Source organism: Ascaphus truei (assembly GCF_040206685.1).
Source record: "Ascaphus truei isolate aAscTru1 chromosome 2 unlocalized genomic scaffold, aAscTru1.hap1 SUPER_2_unloc_4, whole genome shotgun sequence".
In the NCBI taxonomy this organism is placed as follows: domain Eukaryota; kingdom Metazoa; phylum Chordata; class Amphibia; order Anura; family Ascaphidae; genus Ascaphus; species Ascaphus truei.
The window spans coordinates 582135-606860 of record NW_027453818.1 but is presented as its reverse complement, the minus strand read 5'-3'; the positions used below and the strand labels follow the sequence as shown (position 1 = coordinate 606860).

The following is a 24726-nucleotide window of genomic DNA, read 5'->3' as shown; positions in this document are numbered from 1 at the left end:
GTCTGAGAGAGAGAGAGAGGTCAGAGAGAGAGAGAGGTCTGAGAGTGAGGTATGAGAGAGTGAGGTCTGAGAGAGAGGTCTGAGAGTGAGGTATGAGAGAGAGAGAGAGAGAGAGTGAGGTCTGAGAGAGAGAGTGAGGTCTGAGAGAGAGAGTGAGGTCTGAGAGAGAGTGAGGTCTGAGAGAGAGAGTGAGGCCTGAGAGAGAGAGTGAGGTCTGAGAGAGAGAGTGAGGTCTGAGAGAGAGAGTGAGGTCTGAGAGAGTGAGGTCTGAGAGAGAGTGAGGTCAGAGAGAGAGAGAGAGAGAGAGGTCTGAGAGAGAGAGAGAGAGGTCTGAGAGAGAGAGAGGTCTGAGAGAGAGAGGTCTGAGAGAGAGAGGTCTGATAGAGAGAGGTCTGAGAGAGAGAGAGAGGTCTGAGAGAGAGAGAGAGATAGAGGTCTGAGAGAGATAGAGGTCTGAGAGAGAGAGAGGTCTGAGAGAGAGAGGTCAGAGAGAGAGAGAGAGAGAGAGGTCTGAGAGAGAGAGGTCTGAGAGAGAGGTCTGAGAGAGAGAGAGAGAGGTCTGAGAGAGAGAGAGAGAGGTCTGAGAGAGAGAGAGAGGTCTGAGAGAAAGAGTGAGGCCTGAGAGAGAGAGTGAGGTCTGAGAGAGTGAGGTCTGAGAGAGAGAGTGAGGTCTGAGAGAGTGAGGTCTGAGAGAGAGAGTGAGGTCAGAGAGAGAGAGAGAGGTCTGAGAGAGAGAGAGGTCTGAGAGAGAGAGAGAGAGGTCTGAGAGAGAGAGAGGTCTGAGAGAGAGAGAGAGGTCAGAGAGAGAGAGAGGTCTGAGAGAGAGAGAGGTCTGAAAGAGAGAGAGAGGTCAGAGAGAGAGAGAGAGAGAGAGAGAGAGAGAGAGAGAGAGGTCTGAGAGAGAGAGAGAGAGGTCTGAGAGAGAGAGAGAGAGAGAGGTCTGAGAGAGAGAGAGAGAGAGAGGTCTGAGAGAAAGAGAGAGTGAGGTCTGAGAGAGAGTGAGGTCTGAGAGAGAGAGTGAGGTCTGAGAGAGAGAGTGAGGTCTGAGAGAGAGTTAGGTCTGAGAGAGAGAGTGAGGTCTGAGAGAGAGTGAGGTCTGAGAGAGAGAGTGAGGTCTGAGAGAGAGAGTGAGGTCTGAGAGAGAGTGAGGTCTGAGAGAGAGTGAGGTCTGAGAGAGAGTGAGGTCTGAGAGAGAGTGAGGTCTGAGAGAGAGGTCTGAGAGAGAGAGAGAGAGATCAGAGAGAGAGGTCTGAGAGAGAGAGAGGTCTGAGAGAGTGAGAGAGAGAGGTCTGAGAGAGAGAGAGGTCTGAGAGAGAGAGAGAGAGAGAGAGAGGTCTGAGAGAGAGAGAGGTCCGAGAGAGAGAGGTCTGAGAGAGAGAGTGAGGTCTGAGAGAGTGAGGTCTGAGAGAGAGAAAGAGAGAGAGGTCTGAGAGAGAGAGGTCTGAGAGGGAGAGAGAGAGGTCTGAGAGAGAGAGAGAGAGGTCTGAGAGAGAGAGAGAGAGAGGTCTGAGAGAGAGAGAGAGGTCTGAGGGAGAGAGAGTGAGGTCTGAGAGAGAGAGAGTGAGGTCTGAGAGAGAGTGAGGTCTGAGAGAGTGAGGTCTGAGAGAGAGTGAGGTCTGAGAGAGAGAGAGTGAGGTCTGAGAGAGAGAGTGAGGTCTGAGGGAGAGAGAGAGGTGAGAGATTGAGAGTGTGTTAGTGTCTGAGAGAGACACCAACTGCGCACTGCAACTGTTAGGTATGTATATACACCTTTGTTTTTAGTTTGGGCCCCGCGGAAAAATCCTGATCGCCTTGGGGAGCTTTGAACTGAAAAAGTTTGGGACACACTTCTGTACAGTATATACTGTAACTCTACTACATTATAACTACTCTATAACTATAACAAGTTGAAACAATTTAAAACACAATTTTTTTTTGTAAATGTAATGCTGGTGTAACCCTGCTTCCCCCCCTTCCCCCAGACTCTACGGTGGTGTCTAGGGTGCATGAGGGCGGATTACATGCGGTGTGGTGCATACCTGTGAGGAACAGGAGGGCCTGAGCTTCCCGTGATGTTGTGGGGGAGCCAGTACCAGGCTTCTGGGGTGGTAGTCTCCATGATCTCTTAGTGGTGCAGCGCCTCCATCTTCTATACTCCCAGGAATATGGGACAGGACCGGTATAGAAGATCCCCTTGGGTCCCAGGGTAGTACTTTCCAAGTCACACACAGTCTTTGATGATAATGAATAGTCTCTTTTATTGACAGAGCAGCAATATCCCAACGATAGTGGCTTTCAACAGCCGCAACAACAATAGCCAGGACGGGTTATTACACCGCTCGCCTTTCACCCAGATAATTCCTCCTCTCCTTCCCTCCCAGTCGCTCCTCCGGCAGGATGGCCTGAGCTAGGGCTTCAATACCCCGTGGCCCACCCCCGAGGTTAGACTCGAGGTGGGTCTTGGATTTTCCCCATCACCCCTGGCAGTGGGGTGAGGGCATTGGTCCACCAAGTCTATAATTCTATCAGCTCTACTAAAGGACGCTGAATCTTTCCGCTCTTCTCTCTCTTGCACTCTGCGCAGGGGAGATCGTAGTCTCCTCCGAATCCTCGGACCGATCCGCAGGATTCCTTGACTCATGGCATATTAACTGCAATGCATACTCTCGGCATCACTATTAACTCTCTAACTACTCACCGAAGTTGGCTGCTAAATATAGAGCTAGCCCCGCCCCTCGTGATGTCAGCACAACCTCCCCTCTTGCTCACGCCTGCAGCAGAGTCCAGGCCTGCGTCTACCACTCAGGATAAGGCTATGAAGGGGGAAAACCCATGATGATTACTGGTGCCTGATCTTAACAGGACTTACCACAGCAGAAGGAAGATAGGTATATCCTGTGCTGTTTACAGGGGGCTACACTGGCTTTGCATTTTTCAAGACTGTAGGGTTACCATCACATTTTTAAGTTATGGTGGGTGAAGAAGGCAACAAGAAACCTCCACCGTACTGCATATAGCAAATAAAAGATAACTTGTGAGCACATTCACATGTCTTGCTCTGTTTGCCCCCCCTTGCTCTGTTTGACCCCGTTTGCCCCCTTGCTCCGTTTGCCCCCGTTTGCCCCTGTTGCTCCCGTTTGCCCCCCCTGCTCCGTTTGCCCCCCTTGCCCACCCCCGCTCTGTTTGCCCCCCCTTGACTCCCCTGCTCCATTTGCCCCCCATTGCTCGACCCCTGCTCCATTTATCCCCCCTTGATTCCCCCGCTCCGTTTGCCCCCCTTGCTCCGTTTGCCCAACCCGCTCCGTTTGCCCCCCCTCCCCACGCTACGTTTGCCCCCCCCCTCCCCCACGCTCCGTTTGCCCCCTTGCTGTTTGCCCCACCCGCTCCGTTTGCCCCCCGTCCCCCCGCTCCATTTGCCCCCTTGCTCCCGTTTGCCCTCACCCGCTCCGTTTGCCCCCCCTTGCCCACCCCCACTCTGTTTGCCCACCCCCGCTCCGTTTGCCCCCCCTTTCCCACCCCACTCCGTTTGCCCCCTTGCTCCGATTGCCCCACCCGCTCCGTTTGCCCCCTTGCTCCGTTTGCCCCACACGCTCCGTTTGCCCCCCCTTTCCCACCCCACTCCGTTTGCCCCACCCGCTCCGTTTGCCCCCTTGCTCCGTTTGCCCCACACGCTCCGTTTGCCCCACCCGCTAAGTTTGCCCCCCCTCCCCCTGCTCCATTTGCCCCCCCGCTCCATTTGCCGCCCCCCCTGCTCCGTTTGCCCCCCCTTTCCCACCACCACTCCGGTTGCCCCCTTGCTCCATTTGCCCCCTTGCTCCATTTGCCCCACCTGCTTTGTTTTTACCCCCCTGCTCCGTTTGCCCCCCTCCCCCTGCCTCCCCCCTTGACCCCCCCTCCCCCAGCTCCATATGCCCCCCTCTCCCCCAGCTCCATTTCCCCGCCTCCCCCCTTGCCCCCCGCTCCGTTTGCCCCCCGCTCCGTTTGCCCCGCGCTCCGTTTGCCCCCCCACTCCGTTTGCCCCCCGCACCCAACCAAGTGTCAGTCCACGCCCACCCTCTCACCCCCACTCTGTCTGTCTGTCTCTCTCTGTCAAATCCTCCCACACAGGCCCTAACAAAGGGGATCATCCAATTCCCCCCCCCCCGGCCCATACTGAATTCCCCCCAGAAGTATAATATGTGGTGCTAAGAACCGTATACAGCTTATGATAGTAATGGTATAAAGGGGATGAATCCTATATGAGGTCTGGGATGTAATCTTGGTTGTAGGGGAGTACTGGGTGTGGTATCCTAGTTGGTAAACCACCATTGGTGGCACTCAAATTGTCCAGGAACCCAAAGGCTGAAGATCACCCCAATAAACAGTACCCTAATCCCTTAGTAGAATAATATGACCATGTAGCAAGCAGGAATACTCCCGAATCCGCTGCAGCGTCCATGCTGATCCCACCAGACCTCTGGGTGCGCCTCCGTCCTTGGAGATGGATGCAGACAGAGGAGAGAAGTGGCAGAGCACAACCGGAATCATCCAAACAAGAAACATTAGGAGGAAAGTGCGTTATCCATAATAGTCACGGAAGGAGAAAAGGCGTTACCCTTCCCTGCCACACCCTTTGTCACATTGGGTATCTTTGTCTTTTGTTGTAAATATTAAAATAAACAGATTGCATTGTAATGTTTTTTCCATATTAACAATAACAAGAAAACAGTTACGTAAAAGTTGCGCTAAAAAAAATTCCGTGATACGTGCGCTATGGGGGGGGGGGGGGGGGGGGGGAGGGGGGACCCTGCTGCTTTCATTTGTCCTGGGCCCCATGATTTCTGTTAGCGACCCTGCACTACACACACAGCACAGAGTATATCACCAGACGTCACTACACACACAGCACAGACTATATCACCAGACCGCACTATATACGGTGGGAGATGGGGGTGAGATTGTCACTATGTTTCTCACCAGCCCACAGCCAGCACCACGTGCAGCTCTCACCAGGGGGCTCTCACCAGGGGGCGCTCACTGCACCTTGCTTGGGAGCCCACCAGGGGTCACTGTTCCATATGAGCTCAGGAGGAGCTGGTTAAAGGCGCTCTGGCCTCCCTTCTTCCCTCTCTATGGTCCCTCTGCTGCAGCCGGATGTCCTGGTGTGTGAGGTTTGATTCCGGCAGGAAACACTGATCCTGAGCACAGACTGTCCCACATCCTGAGGGGGGAATCCAGGTCACTCCCACAGGGAAGGACTGAGAGATCACAGGGGCTCCCCCCACCCTCCATAGGAAGTACACACACAGTGAGGGGGGGATAAAGTGCACATCTCAGGCACTGAGGGGGGGACACACTGAGGAATAGGCTCTGCAGCCTCTAAGTCCCTTTTCCTGTGCCCCCCTCACATTGCCCACCCCCTGCTGCACAGAGATCTTCAGCCTGTGTTATTGGGTAAGTGCTTTCCTCCTCCTCCCTTCCCCTCCCTTGTGTGACCTGTGCACATTATCCCAGTGCTGTTCTGAGCTTCCTTACACACAGGAGCCTGAGAGGCTGAGCCTCTGATAGTGAGGGGGGCCTCTGGCACTGGGGGGGTTACTCCTCCTGTATCACAGGGACTGGGAGATAATGGGGGTTATTTTACATTGGGAATTAACATTAGGAATCAGTGAGGATAAGATTGGGAAAGTTATTAAATAGAGTTAGAAAGTAATTAGATTGAGGGAGTATTGGTTGGAGTTTAACTCCTTCATTACCACAGGGGCCAGCATTGTGTGTGTGTTATGGGCTATAGCTTCTCTGTGTGAGGCTGACACGTTTGCCCGGGGACAGTCCTGGTCTGACAGTATGTTCTGATGTCCCAAATATCTGCTGCATTCTCTCATGTCCTAGTTTTAAATAATGTGTCTGTGCAGAGCTGGAGATGTAGAAGTGAGACACAGAGCCCTCTTCCCTCCCCAAATCTGCAGTGCAGAATTACAGCTGAGGGAGAGCAGGGTGACCCCAGGCATGGAGGTGAGTGCTGTGTCTGGGTCTCTGTGTATGCGCCGCCATATAGAAACCCAAGCATGTGGTAGTCTCATGTCTGTAGCATACAAGGGGTTAACCCCTCATTTTCTAAATGTTGCTAATATACAAAAGTCACAGAAAGCAGTGTACACACCTGCACTTATTAATATACACACACACACACACCAAGCAGTGTACACACCTGCACTTATTAATACACACATACAACAAGCAGTGTACATACACAGCTATATACCGTACATGCATGTAAACTGGCTCATGTACGTACATACATAAACAAACATCTATAAATAGGCAAACATACACCCACTAATATGTACAGTACATGTGATTTTCTATAAAGGTGTGCACGTAAATGAAATGTTTATATGTATGTGAGAGTTAAGTGGTTAACAAGGCTTATAATGGTCAAGCCCACTTGGTTAACCCTGACCCGTGTGTTAGGGTCTTAGTGTCAGCTCTGGGATCCAGATGTCTAAAATGTATTACTGCAACTGTATACTAATTTTGGCGACATTAAAGAATTATGTGATTTTTGCCTTTGCTGTGATGCTGGGATCGGGAGGTTTCTAGGCTGTAAGTTTCAGGGTGGGTTTGGCGGAGAAAGTCTTTGCTGAATGTGTCAGTGTATCGGGGTTCCGACTTGTGGGATACCCCAAGAGTTGTATCCGGACATTGAGTGATGTCCTCGGATACAGCTAAGCGCATTACACCGCCAACCTCGTACCCTGAAAACGCTCTTACGACACAGCCAGAGTTCCTGCTGCAGCATCTTCCAGACAAGGTGAAGGGGTTAAAATATATCTGCAGGTATCCACGGAGTCCTTAGTATAGAAAGGGGCACCCCAGTAAAGCAGAGGAACCCACATCCAAGCCCAGGTATCCTGAGCCTAGAGTAGGGGTTCAGGAAGGTGCTCACGCTAAGGTTATGAAGCTGAGCAGATTTGCAGTGTTTTAAAAGGTTAAAGTATTTTTCTAATGTGTGCCAAGAATGAGGCTAGTGAATGTAGGGAATATTTACACTCACTCCATTCCTGACACCAGAATAAAAACTCAACTTTTAGCACGCAGAAGCCAGGCCACCTCATCTTTTATTAAACGGGAATAGTTTAATACGTATAGATATTGCTGACCTGTATATGAGCTGAGGGCTTTCTAAGTCATGGATTCCGGAAGGCACAGATGGCTACCAGGCTTGGCGCCGCTGTGTCTGTCCAAGGGCCATACTTGAAAAGGCTCAGAGATGCCTAGGTGTTAGGCCAGATGGGGCCCTGCCATTATTCTGGAGCACCCATATCCTGGCCTGACACAAGGCAACCTCACCCTTTGCCCAAGACCCAGACTCTGTGGAGCCTCGCACCGGGGGGGTTGGGGGGGAGAAAGAGCAGACAGGAATATGTCGCCTGCCCCTTGAAAAGACTCAGGGATGGGAAACCCTGTCTGATTGTCTGGGGAAATTGCTAAGGTTTTTTGATTGGCTGCAGGGTTTCTGGGAATGAATACCAGAGGTTTTAAAAACTCTGACACAGCTCAGATTTGTCAGTTTTCCAAGTTTCTAACCAAATTCCAAGCGCCACACCAACAGCGGCGAAGTAACAGATGTCCAGGACTTTTTGTGAGTAACTACCGGTCAGTCGAAAGTGCTCTAAAAAGGTGATCTGAAGGAATTTCGTTCCGGAAACGGATTTATTCGTTAGCCATATCCCCAGTAAGTGTGTTAATCTTGAATTGTGTGTTTGTCTTATATAAGAAATACTTTACCATATTATTTATATATCTGCCTTCATGTGGGGGTAGATATGTAAAAAAAGGAATGAGCACTGCAGATATAGAAACCAAGCTGCCAGCAGGTAAAAAATATATAAAAAAATATATAAATAGTCCAATCTAAAAAATAATGTCCAAATAAAACCAACAAACACACTTTCAAAAATGTGCGCGATGCAAAAAGATAAGAGCGCAAAGCCCATGGTGAAGACTGTTTCATGTATTCAGCAAAATAAATGGTTAAAAATCACTTACAGACGTGGCAGCTCTTCACTGAGACAGCACCCCTGACGAAGGCAATATCCTTGAAACGCGTAGGGCTGTGTCTCATCGTTTGCGAGCTGTGAATCCGGTCTGATACTCCGTACAGTACTGGCTGACCTGAGTCTAAGTCGGCTAGATCCGCGTCTCTCAGATAATCCCGGTCAGGTGCGTTTTATTTTTATTTTTTTCCGCCCGGAGTGAATTGCGTTATTTTAGCGCTCGTGATATTAGCATTTTATTCTCGCTCTCTGCAATACTGCAATGCCGTGTAAAAACTCAGGGGGGCGTTTGCGAGCTGTTGTTTTGGAAGTCTAATACCTTCGCGGTTCAACCTACGTCAGTACACAGTCTGTGTGAGCGCGCGCTGTAATTGTAAATTTGCATATTTAAAGTATACATGCATTTGCAGTGTTGTACTGTACAGTATGTCTCATTTGAAGTTGTTGAAACGCATAGGCGTGTACAGTACTGTAACAGTGTCACATTTCGGCATATACAGCGCTCTCCCCTCGCTCAGGATAATTAACTGCACTGCAGGGTATTTCAACTTCTTATCTTCTCTACAATGCAGTACATCTCTCCCACACCATTCCTTTGAACGTGTGTCTTGTTTCAATCACATTCCTGCTTGACAGCAGGTGATTACTACGCATGCGCCTGTTACTTCGCTCACCACTGCTTGCTTGCTTGCTTGCTTGCTTGCTTGAGTGAGTGACCAAAAAAAAAATTTTTTTTTTATTCTAATTTTTTTATTTTCTTTACAAGCCTGCAAAAACCATCTTGATACTGTATTACGATATTCAATCTGTGCTGTAGCTTTTGTCTGCGACCCTGTGCGTTTGACTGCATATGGTTGATTTGAAATTATAGTACAGTATGTCATTATCTTTGAACTTCATGCAGCTGTACCCTGTAGCCCCCTCCCCCACGAACACACACAAGGCTAGCTCAAGGATTTGAAATTCCACGGAGTCATTCATCTTCTGAATCTTGACATTGTGTTCTTAATCCGTCCATAGCCGAGCTACAAAGCCTCACTGCGCCTGCGTGTAATCCTCTTTGAGATGGGAGCTAGCTGCTTGCTGCGCATGACTCGCCCAACCCCTTGGGCTTTGTTTACGGTAACGCTTTGGAAAATCCCTTCTCGAATTTGATTTGCACAGAGCATCACCTCTCTATGCGCCTGTGTGTAATCCTCTTTCGGATGGGAACTAGTTGATTACTGCTCACCCACTACTGCTTGCTTGAGTGCCCCCCCAAAAAATAAATTTAATTATCATTTTTTAACTGTTATTTTATCCACAAGCCTGCAAAACAATCTTGATATTACGATATTCAATCTGTGCTGTAGCTTTTGACTGCACATGGTTGATTTGTGTGCTTTTTATGTACTGTATTTGGGGGTGTAGGGATCAAATTATTATGATGAACTGCCTTTTGAAATTACTGTACTCTATGTAATTTCTTTGAACTGCTGCACAACTAATCCTTCATCCCTCCCCCACGCACACACAAACTTTTATCGACAAAAACCTTCACAGAGTCATTAATTTTCTGAATGTAATCCTCTTTGAGATGGGAGCTAGCTGTTTACTGCTCATGACTCACCCAACTCCCCCCTCTCCCCCCCAGAGTCATTAATTTTCTGAAGCTAGTCATTGTGTTTTTAATCCGTCCCTAGCCGAGCGTCAATCACCTCACTTCGCCTGCATGTAATCCTCTTTGAGATGGGAGCTAACGCATGACTCACCCAACCCCCCCAAACCTTTGAGGCTTTGTTTACGGTAACGCTTTGGAAAATCCCTTCTCGAATTTGAAATGTAAATCTGATTTGCACAGCATTGTGAGAATTGAGAGTTAAAAAAAACATTAACTGATTCATGTTGTTTTGTCATTCATTCTTATTCATTGGTGTACTGTGGGTGTGGGGGGAGAGGGGGTGTTGTCAATGATTATGATTAGCAGGAATGTAAATATTTATTTTATTTTATCAGGAACCAAAAAATACAAATATAAAAATAATCATGAATATAAAAATAATCATGAATAATACATAATGCAGTCTTTATTAAGTTCTTCTGGCAGATTGAAATTGGATAAACATTTAGAAAACATTTGAAAACCATGGATAAACATGAATAATGCACATTTATAATAATATTATTTAATAATATATAATGTATAATATATATATAGTAATCATTTTTTCCGTCTTTATCTTGTTCCTCATTCTGTGAAACATACTGGAAACCTAACAAGCTCCTATTGAACCCCCAAAATAACCACAACATATATATAAGCATACTGCTGCGACACACTTTATTCGAGCAAATACCCAGTATGGACCTGGCAGATACCTGGAATGCGCCGCTCCTCACCTCTGACAAGCCCCGTTGCGTTTGCCTTCCCAGCCATGGTTCATGCCTGGCTGACGGGCTGCTGATCTGTTAAATGATAATGATTAGGATTTAATAGGCTGCAATGCTTCGCGTGTCTACCAGATGGCATAAATTCATGAATTGTAATGCAGTATATATATATATATATATATATATATATATATATATATATATATATACTGTGCAGTATTGCAGCCAGCGGGAATAAAATGCTTCAATCCCTGCCTGGAAAATAACGCAATGCACTCGGGCAGAAAACAGTCACAAACCTCAATACACCCGAGTATACCCGAATTCGTGGGACTAGCCGAGCTCGAATAAAGTGTGTCGCCAGTGTATGAGTGTCACAGAGGAGTGCTACTGAGCATGGCAATATATATTTAAAACCAGAGACAGAACATAAAACACAGACAAAGCTCAGTTTTAGCACATCCAGTGAAACTCATACACGGTACAGTGCCTAAATATATATGTATAAATATCTATTAAGTAAAATAGTCTTTTAGTTTGAGCTTTGTCTGTGTTTTATGTTCTGTCTCTGGTTTTAATCCTCATTCTGTGTACAGTAGTTCATTGAGAGAGGAGAGGTTTTGTGTACATCATTACTGCTGTTTATATACTGTACATTTGACTGTACAAACAGCTTAGACTGGACATAACACCCCACCTCCCCCCAGGCCACCCTTTTTTCCTGAAACGACAAGAAAACAAAAAATTTGTGCAGTTATGTGCGTACTGTATTATGGCATTGTGTGATGTGTAGTACTACTGTAGATGGCTGGTGCTGCTTTCTCTGGAAAGAAAACAATTGAGCAGTTAGTAGGCATTTAGTACTGACAAACTAGTCTATACTGGAACTACTGTATACTCTGACTACTGTTAAATACTATAGTATGTAACCAGATGGCTGGTGCTGCTCTCTCTGGAAAGAAAAAAATTGAGCAGTTACTGTACTCTACTGTAGGTGCATACTGTATTGTGGCATTATGGCATTGTGTATGCAGTTAGTACTGTTAAACTAGTCTATACTGGAACTACTGTATACAGGCATACCCTGCATTAACGTACGCAATGGGACCGGAGCATGTATGTAAAGCGAAAATGTACTTAAAGTGAAGCACTACCTTTTGCCCACTTATCGATGCATGTACTGTACTGCAATCGTCATATACGTGCATAACTGATGTAAATAACGCATGTGTAACAGGCTCAATAGTCTCCCCGCTTGCGCACAGTTTCGGTACAGGTAGGGAGCCGGTGTTGCTGTTCCGGACGTACTGACAGGCGCATGCGTGAGCTGCCGTTTGCCTATTGAGCGAGATGTACTTACTCGCGAGTGTACTTAAAGTGAGTGTCCTTAAACCGGGGTATGCCTGTATATGTACTGTATGTACTGTGCCATACTTACCTGTATCGTACTGTACTTACAATGCTACAGTACAGTACTACTTTCCTGATGCTTGCCCATTACGCGCGATCACAATGGGCAACACAGTCGCAATATGGTCTATATATTTATTGCAGCGTTCCACGGTGAGTACATCGTTCCAAAAACTCATGCCTTTCGCCAACTCGTCCTTTTTGGAGGGTTTCACCACTTTCCGGATATGGTCCTTCAGCTGATGCCAGACCATTTCGATCGGATTGAAGTCTGGCGATCTGTCATTGGAAAAATAGGACAATTAGTTTAAGAGATACAGCACATAGTAAAAACTGCGGGGGAAAAAATGAGACACGGTTACCGCACTTGCTCCGCTCGCGTCTTCACCAAGTTAATACCACGCTCAAGGATATGTGCTGTTGACACGGTGTGCTTTGGATCGTTGTCCTGGTAGAAACGGTGGCCATCCGGGAACTCGCGTGTGATGTATTCCACTATCTCAGGCACAATTTTGTCTTGGAAGAAAGCTTTATTCATGATTCCTATAACAAGAAAAGAAAAGTGCTCAAAAAACTGCACAATAGTACAGTACAGTGCATACAGTAAGGCAACACTAGTAAAGTACAGTGCATAAGGCTACATTATATTTCATATATTTTACCTTCAAAGATGACAATGCATCCTGGTCCACGCCTAGAGATGGCACCCCACACATGCAGCTTCACGGGGTGTTTTGGCCGCGGCTTCATAGATATGCGACCTTTTTTGTGGAACGCAAAGGTTGCAAATCTCTCCAGCTTCACAGTAGACTCGTCAGTGAAGATGCAATCCTGGAAAGTTTCCCCACTGTCGATCCATGCCTGGGCCTGGACCACACTTTTTATTTTGTTTATGTCCTTTATCATGGGGTACGCTCTGTAAAGACAAGGAATAAATCATTTTAGCGGTACAGTACAGTTTCCTAAACAACACTTTTGCCTCCTGTACTGTCCAGTACCAACCTCACACGTCCATATTTCCATCCAATGCTGCGTCTCATCTTCTTTATGCTGGTCTCGGATACAGTGAGATTGTGATTTTCCTGCAGAGTATATTTGACCCTTAATGCACTCCTCTCATCATTCTCCTCGCTTATTTTGTCCACGAGAAGCGTTGTCTCCCTACAATGTAAAGAAAAACAATCCGGTAAGTTACAGTGCAGTAGGCCACAAGCACAGCATTACAGCACAGTGCTACAGTATCAATATGCAGCAATATAAAAAATATATATACTGTTGTAATATAAATATACAAAATATATATACTGTTGTAATATAAATACAGGCAGTCCTCGGTTATCCGACACAATGCGTTACTCAAAATGGCGTTGTAAAGCGAAACATGTTTTCCCATAGGAACACTGTTTAAATGAAAGGATCCGTTCCTGAAGGCGTTTTTAACACTAAAATACACCAAATATTTTATGCAGGCAATAAGATATGCAGCACACACATAAATTATATAGTGTATATACTGTATTATATATATATATAATATAACATAATAAATAATATATTATATAGTATAATATAATATTATATAGTATAATATTATATATATACGCTCTTACGACGCTTTGCAACGTTGTTTATGTGAATGTGTATATATATATATATACACACATACACAACGTTGCAAAGTGTCGTAAGAGCGTTGGATAAGCCATTTTGGCGTTGTAAAAATGAATATAGGTATGCATTGCATAGCGTTGGATAAGCCATTCGTTGTAAAGCGAAGCGTTGTAAAAGGAGGACTGCCTGTATACAAATGATATATACTGTTGTAATATAAATATACAAAATATATATACTGTTGTAATATAAATATACAAAATATATATACTGTTGTAATATAAATATACAAAATATATATACTGTTGTAATATAAATATACAAAATATATATACTGTTGTAATATAAATATACAAAATATATATACTGTTGTAATATAAATATACAAAATATACAAAATATATATATACTGTTGTAATATAAATATACAAAATATATATATACTGTTGTAATAGAAATATAAATATACAAAATATATATATACTGTTGTAATATAAATATAAATATACAAAATATATATATACTGTTGTAATAGAAATATAAATATACAAAATATATATACTGTTGTAATAGAAATATAAATATACAAAATATATATACTGTTGTGATATAAATCTACAGAAATAACAAAAATATTAGATACAGTACTGTAGATCTACAGTACAATATTTTATATAAAAAAAATGTAAATTTAAGTTGTATAAATATACTTACACGTTAGTTACCCTTGGTGCCCTTTTGCGTTCTCTATTTTTTCCGTGTGCATGATGGCTCACGGTTGTTGCTGGCACAACGAGGCCAGAAGTAGCTAACCAGCGTTGGATAGCGGCAATTCGGTGTCCGCTCGTGTACATCTCCTTAATTCGCATGCTGAGATCCTTTGAAATCTTTTTAACAGGCATTGCTGCGAGTAGAAAGAAATACAAACACAAGAATGTATATTCGATGTTTAGTCTGTATTCAATGTGCAGTGAATCAACAAAATGGATGGTGTATTTATACGGTAATGACTCACATTAGAGTACACCCACTTTCAACACCTGTACCTCGCCACCATGCATAAAAGGTTACACACTTTGCATAGCCCACCACTCGATCTTTATCTGAACTTGCCCTTGTCCAGATACTGCATTGTGCCATCTGCTTCCATGGATCAACCCCGATTCTATGGACGCAGGAACCCACTCGCCTCTGCCGTGCCTGTCATGCAGAAAAAGCGAAAGGCGGTTGCCGTTTCCACGCCAAGGCCAAAGCGACAGGCTAAGGCCAATAAAGAAGACCTTCTGCTGACCCCAAAGGCTAAGGGTTTTCGTAGACGTCAGCCTTATTATGTCAAGAAGAAATACAGTGATGTACTCTCAACGCAAAACAAATGGGAGCCAACCCATCGAACCCGTAGACCACTTCCTTCCATACGCTTCGACGACGACTCCGCCGCTGTCCCAGAAATCTTCAGCCCGTTTTCTCCACTCCTCGTCCTCAACGCTGCCGCCGCCCTCCCGGAAACCCACAGGCCATCTTCTCCGGTTCTATCCGACGACGCTGGTGCCTCTGAAATCCACGGGTCACTTTCTCCTTTGCGCTTAGATGACTCTGCTTCTCGATCGGAAATCGAGAGGTCACTTTGTCTACCCTTCTTCGACGCTGCCGCTTCTCTCCATGGAACCCCCATTTCATCCTCCGTTGCACCCATCCACCCAGATGTCCACACGCCATGCACAAGAAGCAACTCGTTAGACCGGATGCTGAATGGGATAAGTGTGGATATCCCCGTGGACTCCGTTATGCTGACAAAGATAGATCTGCTTCTGGAGACCATGCTAAATATGGAGCAACAGATGCTACATATGGATCGACGGATGGAGAAGATAGAGGCTGACATAGCGGGTATACATCATTTGCTCGGTGTTCATGCCCCTGTTTCCCCAGAGCCGGAGGGTGGCATGGATGTGATGTCACACTGTATTCAGGAAATCAATCTCAGCCCCATATAGAATCCAAGAGACCTTAGAAAAGAAGACTGGACATAGCGCAGACTGTATACCAAGAATTTATTAAAGGTAAGTGAAAGGTATTACACTCACATGATTTCAAAAGTTTAAAAGCATTTCGATCACACGCAGTGGATCTCAGCAGCCGGATGGATGGTGTATCTGGTTCCCCTCCTTCTGTGGCGTGCGTGTCACTGGTTTGCGTTCCAACTGCACAGGAAGTGATGTCATCGGTTTCCAGGGGTTCCGGCCAGTAGTACAGACGTCACTCTACGCGTTTCATCTCATCGATTTCATCAGTGACACGCACGCCACGGAAGGAGGGGAACCAGATACACCATCCATCCGGCTGCTGAGATCCACTGCGTGTGATCGAAATGCTTTTAAACTTTTGAAATCATGTGAGTGTAATACCTTTCACTTACCTTTTATAAATTCTTGGTATACAGTCTGCGCTATGTCCAGTCTTCTTTTCTAAGGTCTCTTGGATTCTATATGGGGCTGAGATTGATTTCCTGAATACAGTGTGACATCCATACTCTGGGAAAGATACCTTTACGTGCCTTTAACCTTCTCACACTTGTGAGTACATCTGCATTAGATCTGCATTAGATCAGCCAATTTATTCAATTTGTCACAGCAATATTGCACTATCTATATACATTTTTGTTTTCACATATCCCTGCGCTTCCCGGAGATTCATCCCTACTTCTCAACACAAGGACTGACAGAGCAATCCTCACCGGGTCATAGCAGCACCTGTTTTATGTGTTTGCATAAGTATCACCTTTTGATTATTATTATCACTACGATTATATGTATAGCTAGTTTTTTTATATAGAGCGCCACTATTAGATAAGTTTCCTTTTTCACATGGCATGGATGTGATGAATGGGAGCATCGACACCTTTCCATCACCAAGCGCACCCCCTCAACCAGAAGATGTAGTGTACATGTATGCCGTTCAGGAGGACATGACAACCCCGTCAAGACCACGCCAGGAGACAACACGGCGACCAAGACAGGCGGAAAGCTTCCTCCCAGACAACCTACCATCGCCCGTCGCCTCACGCACACCCGCTCCCAGAAGACCTTCATTCGCTCGCATCGATACAGTGCCCAACATCACCCTGCGCGATCTGCCACCGGCACTCAGGGAGAAGTATAGGGTGATGAGTGCTGGTGCACCCCACAAGTATGCCTTGTACATTTTTAAGCACCATGTGCCCTACACTTTGTACTGCGACTTGGCCTTAAGAGTGAACTACGAAGGAAATCGCGTAAAAAAAGGCGCTTCCTGACAATTTAAGAAAGGCCATTCTGAAGGAATTGCGGCGCTTTTATTGAATTACAGATCCTGTAATGAAAGGCGTTCGAGACTGCATTAATGGCGTTTTGCGCCATGCAAGGCATCGGCCATGGAAGGACAATCTGGTGGAGTACGCATTTAAATGAGTGTTCAACTGTTGAAAATGTTTGGTAACTGTTTTGTTCTAGTCCCGGAGGGCCGCAAACAGGCCCGGTTTTCAAGGTTGTCCTGAAAACCGGGCCTGTTTGCTGCCCTCGAGGACTGTAGTGGTGCAGGCCTGACTGTTCTGCACACCATCCTACTGCAAATGTTTTGAATTGCTGTTCTTGTGTAAAGGAGATGTTCCGTTTTGTATATTTTATGAATAAATAAAAAAATTTAATCACAGGTAAGTACAGACCATACTGTTGTGCTGAACTGTACTGTACATGTTTTGACCTGCTGTACTTAAATAAAGGATATATTGTTGTGTGTTTTAACTTGTATTTATACAGAAATGTTTTAACTTGCTGTACACACACACAGGACCTGCACAATTCCAGTGCCGGAGGGCCGCAAACAGGCCCGTTTTTCAAGGTTGTCCTGAAAACCGGGCCTGTTTGCTGCCCGCGAGGACTGTAGTGGTGCAGGCCTGACTTGACTGTTTTGCACACCATCCCACTGTATATGTTTCTTTAATAAAGGAGATTTTTTTTTAAATCACAGGTAAGACCATACTGTTGTGCTGAACTGTACTGGAGGGGGGTAGGGTACCCATCATCTTGTCCTGTTTGGCTCCCTGGGCAGCGAGCCTCTGTCACTCTCATTTCTGCTGTCTATCTCCCTTCCTTCCAGGCCCAACCCTAGGTCTCGAGCTACTCGAACTCCTACTTATCTGGCCTATATTGTCTTCTGTTAGGCTTCTAGCCAAGAATCCCATATTCTGTGGATTTTTTCGGTGGAGTGTTTAAGGAAGGCCGTGAGCCTCTCATCAACATCACCTCGTTAATTTTATTTGTTACCATTGAAGTGAATGGGGGCAATGGGTTTTTCCAAGCGGTTGCTGTCAGAATATGCGATATCGGGCGCTTAATAGGGTGGCTTATTTCCTCTACTGGTTTGGCCAGCAGGTATACCAGGGGGCACAGGGGGATTTCTAAGCCTGTGGTCTCGTTTATAATCTAATGGGTATCTTCCAGTATTTTTGTATTGCTGGGCAGAACCACCATATGTGGGCCATGTCGCCTACCTGGCCGCATGCCCTCCAGCATTGGTCAGAGGATTCTGGGAAGATCTGTTTTAGCCTCTTTGGTGCGAGATACCATTGGTATATTATTTTATATATGTTTTCTTTTGTGGCTGTACAGATGGAGGTTTTTGCCACATTATCCCAGATATCTTCCCAGTCTTCTCTGTCAATTTCCATCCCCATATCTCTGGCCCATTTTGTCATATAACTATGGTCTGTAGCGGACCCAGCCGATTCTAGACCTGAGTAAATCATCCTTATTAGTCCTTTTTGGTATTTTTCCTTTTTGCATAAGTGCTTGAAGTTGGTCAGCTCCGGAAATTTTGAGTTCCTAGAGATGGACAGGAGGAAATGCCTAATGTGTTGGAATTGGAATAGAGGAGGTCTGGGGCGTTATATTTGCTTCTAAGGTCTTGGAGACTTGGGGGTTTCTCCTTGTGAAGTAAGTCTCCTATCCTTTTAATGATTTTATTCTTAAGCTGGTCGAAATGGCTTGAGCTCATCCCTGGTGGTAAATTTGGGTTATCAAAGGGGGGGGGGTAATCTGGGAGTATCTCGATTTGATTGCTACCCAGCAGAACAGCGTTCCTGACGACTATTTGGCGTAGTTGTGCTGCATGGAAGTACCGAAGTATATCTGGACCACCATGCCGCCCCTCGATCTAGAGGCCATCAGCACGGACCTAGCCACCCTTGATCTCTTCCCTTGCCAGATGAATTTAAAGATTTGGTTCTGTAGGGCTCTTAGTTCACCGCTTGGTACATAAATTGGAAGGGTCTGGAAATAATATAGCAGTGTGGGGAGGATATTCATTTTTATGGAGATTATCCTACCGATCCATGATATCTGATGCTTGCTCCACTTCAATAGGTTTTTTTTTTTGTAAACTCGTTCTTTATTTGCATTTTTGTTAAGAACAATGGGGAGTGGGGTACAGAACATAAAAAGGGGTAGGGTGTTACTTTTGAGTTACATATATTTATATCACATATTTCGCACCTTTGGTGCGGAGACAATAATGACATCACTGTTGGGACAGCGTATAAAATAACTTCTACAATAATTTAACTTAAAAAGACTGGGAGAGGGGAAAAGACGAAAAGAGAATGTCATTGCTTTAGAAATAATTTTCCATATTGACACATGTGCTATTTGAATACTGAATAGTACACTATTGAATACTGAATACCCTCCAGGCGCACCTCTTCCTTTTATACTGATACGAATCACACCACAGCAAGGTTTCCTCAGAACTTATGTGGGTTTTTTTTCCCTCTCTCCCCTTCCCCCCACCCCCCCCCTCCTTCCTTAGCTTTTATGTTTTTACAGCACTTTAATTTGGTGTTTTTCAGATTTTGAGAGTTCCCCTAGTAATATATCTATATACTATATAAGTTCTCCATGGTTCCCAGACTTCTAAGTATTTCTGTACTGTGTCGTTTTCTATCCCCGTCAGTTTTTCCATGAGACAGACCCTCGATAGCCTCACTTTTACTGCATCTATAGCTGGTTGTTGTTCCTGTTTCCAGGCCTTGGCTATTTCACATCTGGCGGCTGTATATATCTTATCTTCGTTTTTTTCCACGTTTTTCTATTGGTCTACATCGCAATACTTTCCAGGGGTCTAGGGGGAAGACAAACCCAAGAATTGCCTGTGCCATGTCGTGTGGCCCTCCATAGCTTTGTAACCTTTGGACACGTCCACCACATATGTATGAACATTCCCTGTTGACCACACATTGTGTGGAATAAGTACAAGATTCTTGGTAATAAGTTCATTTTAATATCATTTACTCTACCTATCCAGGATATATGGTACCTGGACCATTCTTCTAAGTATTTTTTCAGTGTTTTTATTAGTGCTGGGTAGTTTGTCTCATATATGGTGTCTTTTGTATTGGTCAACCAGATTCCCAAGTACTTGCTCCACTTCAATAGGTCCTTTTTAATGTTGCCAAATAATGTGGTAGTGGGGGAAATAATGGAGTAGTTGTTTTGATAGAGCAATTTGTAGTTTCCAGAGATGTTGACCCCTAGATATTTAATATGAGTTGGTCGCCATTTAAACTTGATTTTTTTTTGTAGAATTTGGATCTCGGGGTGTGGGAGGGACAGGTTCAAGGCTTCTGATTTGTACTTTGTTGATTTTGTATCCTGATAGCCCACCAAATTTCTCTGGTGACTTCAGCAGATTTAGTAGAGAGATCAGTGGGTTGACTAAGGTTAGGGTTACATCATCTGCGAACAGCGATATATTGTAATTATTGTCGCCTATGTTTATTCCTTGAATAACTGGGTGCTTTCTGATCTTTGAGGCCAGAGGCTCAATTGATAGGGCAAGGGAGATAGGGGGCAGCCCTGCCTTGTGCCATTCTTAATATTTATTTTCTCTAGTTTATTACTTGGTATTTTAACGAGGGCTCTAGGGGAGTGATAGAGGGCTCTGACCCCTTCTAAAAATGGTCCAGAGAAACCAAAGGACTGTATGGTCTTGTCCAGGAATGTCCACTTAATTCTGTCGACCGCCTTCACTGCGTCGGGGGCCCAGTAGGATTACCTTTGTTTTAATGGAGTGGATATGTGCTATGATATTTACTATTTTATTTTGTATTGTCCGAAGCCTGTCAGCCTGAGACAAAGCCCACCTGATCTATGTTAAGCCTTTCGTAATATTGGGTTTAACCTATTGGCTAGGATCTTGCTGTATATTTTAATGTCTAAGTTTATTGGGGTTATAGGACGGTAACTGCCACATTAGTGGCAGTTATGAATGGTTTTACAGTTATGAAATTACTTTTACAGTTGCTGACCAGGACTTTTTCATGTGTGTATATTTTTAAATATAAAAATACATTTAATCCTGCTCCGTCTGCAACTCTTTTTTTCCACGTCTCTTTCTCCTGGGCGTACTGACTTTTGGGGATGGAGCCATCTCTCTGTTTTTAAATAAAACAAGCATTTGACAGTAAAGCCAGTGACTGTGATAAGCCATGCCCAGAATATGGGCATAGATTGCCACACTGACAATGAATGGGCAACCTAAATAAAAACACACAAAATACAATACATTACAATGAAATCCAAACAACCATTTGCCTAAATAAGCATTGCTTGTCACTGATTATCTATACCCATAAAGGGGCATAGATAAGCACATTGGCAGTTAATGGGCATCCTAAAAAAATACATAATTAAATAACATACAACCAATGTGTTTGTTACCTTTGCTGTATTCACCCTCCAAATCCTACTCCGTCAGCAACTCTTGACCCACGGCGCAATGCTCCTCAAACAGCCGATGTGAAGAAGTCCCAGATCGTATTTTGATTGAAGAGATGTCTCCGGTAAGAGGAACAAACAGAAAAGGTCTGTTATAGCAGAAAAGCTATATAGCAGAAAGAGGAAGTACTAATTGCCTATATATATATATATATATATATATATATGTATATGTATGTTCGACAAACCTATACATTTGCACACCCCGGGCGAGTGGATTTGACATTGTGGCGAGCTCCTTTTGGCCCAAGCAGCACATGTGTGGTACTAGGTGGTGAGTAGATTTTTTTGTGATTTGTCGACCACTGTATATATGTATATATATATATATATATATATATATATATATGTATATGTAATAGTCGGGTATAGAGGAGAGCTATCCCAGATCTAGCCTAGACGGAGGGCATAGGGAACTGCTGTTGGTATAGTTACATAGTAGATGAGGTTGAAAAAAGACGTACGTCCATCAAGTTCAACCTATGATAAATTTAGACAACTGAAACTTTATCCTATATTCTTATTGATCCAGAGGAAGGCAAACAAAAAACCCCCAGAGTCATATCATCCAATGATATCTCATAAGGGGAAAAATAAATTCCTTCCTTACTCCAAGAATTGCAATCGGATTAATCCCTGGATCAACATCCTTCCCATGTATACTTATTTGGTATATCCCTGTATACCTTTCCTTTCTAAAAAGATGTCCAACCTTTTTTTTTTTAACAAATCTATTGTATCTGCCATCACAGTCTCCATGGGTAATGAATTCCACATTTTAACTGCCCTTACTGTAAAGAACCCTTTCCTTTGTTGCTGGTGAAATCTCCTTTCCTCCAACCTTAAGGGATGGCCCCGAGTCCTTTTGTACTGCCCGTGGGATGAATAGTTCTTTTGAAAGCTCCTTGTATTGTCCCCGAATATATTTGTATATAGTTATCAAATCCCCTCTTAGACACCTCTTTTCTAATGTACATAAATATAATTTAGCTAGCCTCTCCTCATAAGTTAGATTGCCAATCTCCTTTATTAATTTTGTGGCTCTTCTTTGCACTCTCTCTCTAGTTCCATAATGTCTTTTCTTAGGATTGGTGCCCAAAATTGTACTCCATATTCAAGGTGTGGTCTTACTAATGCTTTGTAAAGGGGCATAATTATGTTTACTTCCCTTCCATCCATTGCCCGTTTGATGCAAGATAAGATCTTGTTTGCCTTTGCAGCTACTGCATGACTTTGAGCACTATCGCTAAGCCTGCTGTCTACAAGCACTCCTAAATCCTTCTCCATCAAGGATTCCCCCAATTTTTCTCCATTTAATTTGTAATTCGCCTTTTTATTCTTGCATACCAAATGCATAACCTTACATTTATCTGTATTAAACTTCATCTGCCATTTACCTGCCCACGTTTCCAGTCTCTCCAAGTCCTTCTGAAGAGAAATTACATCCTGCTCTGATTCTATTACCTTACACAATTTAGTATCAGCAAAGATGGAGACTTTGCTCTCGATGCCAACCTCAAGGTCATTAATAAACAAGTTAAAAATCAGGGATCCCAGTACCGATCCCTGAGGTACTCCACTCACGACTTTAGCCCAACCTGAAAAAGTTCCATTTATGACAACCCTCTGTTGTCTGTCCTTTAACCAGTTTTCAATCCAGGTGCATATATTATTACTGAGTCCAATTTTCTTTATTTTGTAAACCAACCTCTTGTGTGAAACCGTATCAAAAGCCTTTGCAAAATCTAAGTAGACCACATCAACTGCATTACCCTGGTCTAAATTCCTACTTACCTCCTCAAAGAAACAAATAAGATTAGTTTGGCATGATCTATCTTTCATAAATCCATGCTGACTATTACTAATAATTTTGTTTCCATTAGGTATTCCTGAATATTATCCCGTATTAATAATACACCTAAGAAAAAGAACTCAGCTGTGCGATCAGCTGAGTTCTTTTTCTTAGTTGTATTATCAGTATATTTCTCAGCACAGCACCAGTACTTACCCACCTATCTTTAATCACTATCAGCTGAGCGGAGGTTATCATTCCCTTCCCCCACTTCCCCTATTGTATATTATCCCGTATAAACCTTCAAGTAGTTTCCCCACTCTTGAAGTCAGGCTTACAGGTCTGTAATTCCCTGGTTGTGATCTAGATCCCTTTTTAAATATTGGCACCACATCTGCTTTATGCCAAGCTTGTGGTACTGAGCCTGTGGAAATTGAGTCCTTGAATATTAAATATAATGGTTTGGCTATTACTGAGCTTAACTCCTTGAGATCTCTTGGATGTACACCATCGGGGCCAGGTGCCTTATTTACTGTAATTTTTTCAAGTTGCTTATGAACTTATTCCTCAGTTAACAAATTGTTCATTTAATATGGAGGTTGTGGCTTCCTCCTGCGGCACTACTATTGAACTTGATTCTTCCCTGGTAAACACAGAGGCAACAAATTTGTTTAATACCTCTGCATTTTTCTTATCTCCAATAATCTGCCTACCCATCTCACACTGAAAAGGTTCTATATTTTCTTTTCTCATTTTTTTGTTATTAAGGTAATTAAAGAACTTTTTAGGGTTGACCTTACTTTCTATTGCAATCCTTTTTTCATTATCCATTTTTGCTAATTTGAATGCCCTTTTGCAATTTTTGTTACATCCTTATAATTCTGATACGATGTCTCCGTCCCTTCTGACTTAAAGAATCTAAACACCTTCCTCTTCTTGTCCATTTCCTCCCCTACCTGTTTATTTAGCCACATTGGTTTTGACTTATTTCTTTTATACTTAGTATACACTGATAAGTGTGCTTTTCTAACAATGTTTTAAAGACTGCCCATTTATCTTCTACATTTTTCCCTGCAAAAACATCATCCCATTGTATTACTACTAGATTAGACCTCAGTTTATTAAAATCTGCATTTCTAAAGTTTAAAGTCTTTGTTGAACCCAAGTAATCTGTTTTTTGATAATTTAATTCAAATGAGACCATGTTATGATCACTGTTACCCAAATGTTCCAGGACTTGAATATTGTTATTACTTCTACATTGTTTGATATGACCAAATCCAGTACTGCCCCTCTCCTGGTTGGTTCCTCAATTTGGATCATATAATGGTCTTTAAGCACCCCCAAAAACCTGTTTCCTTTTGTTGTAATGCTAATCTCATTGCCCCAGTCTGTCTGGATAATTAAAATTCCCCATTATGCAAACATGACCCAGTTTTGACGCCTTCTCCATTTGCAGAAGTATTTTAGCTTCCTCAATCTCACAGATATTTGGTGGTTTATAGCATATTCCCACAAACATTTTCTTTAAACTTTTACCTCCACTGCTAATTTCTATCCACAAAGTCTCTACATTTTCATCATTCCCTTCATAAACATCATCCCTTATAATAGGTTTTAGATCCGCTTTAACATAAACATACTCCACCTCCCCTTCTATTTGTTCGATCCTTCCGAAAAGGGAATAACCCTCTAAATTAACTGTCCAGTCATGAGT

At 43.8% G+C, this 24726-nt stretch overlaps 1 protein-coding gene across 1 annotated transcript in view; it reads left to right on the top strand.

Moving 5' to 3' along the window:
• Window positions 1-5114: 5114 nt before the first annotated feature.
• Window positions 5115-24726, top strand: part of LOC142473280 (uncharacterized) — a 32972-nt gene continuing 13360 nt past the window's right edge. The window contains exon 1 of the mRNA XM_075580485.1: window positions 5115-5412. The gene's annotated coding sequence lies outside the window, so the exon portion shown is untranslated. The remainder of the gene's footprint in view (window positions 5413-24726) is intronic.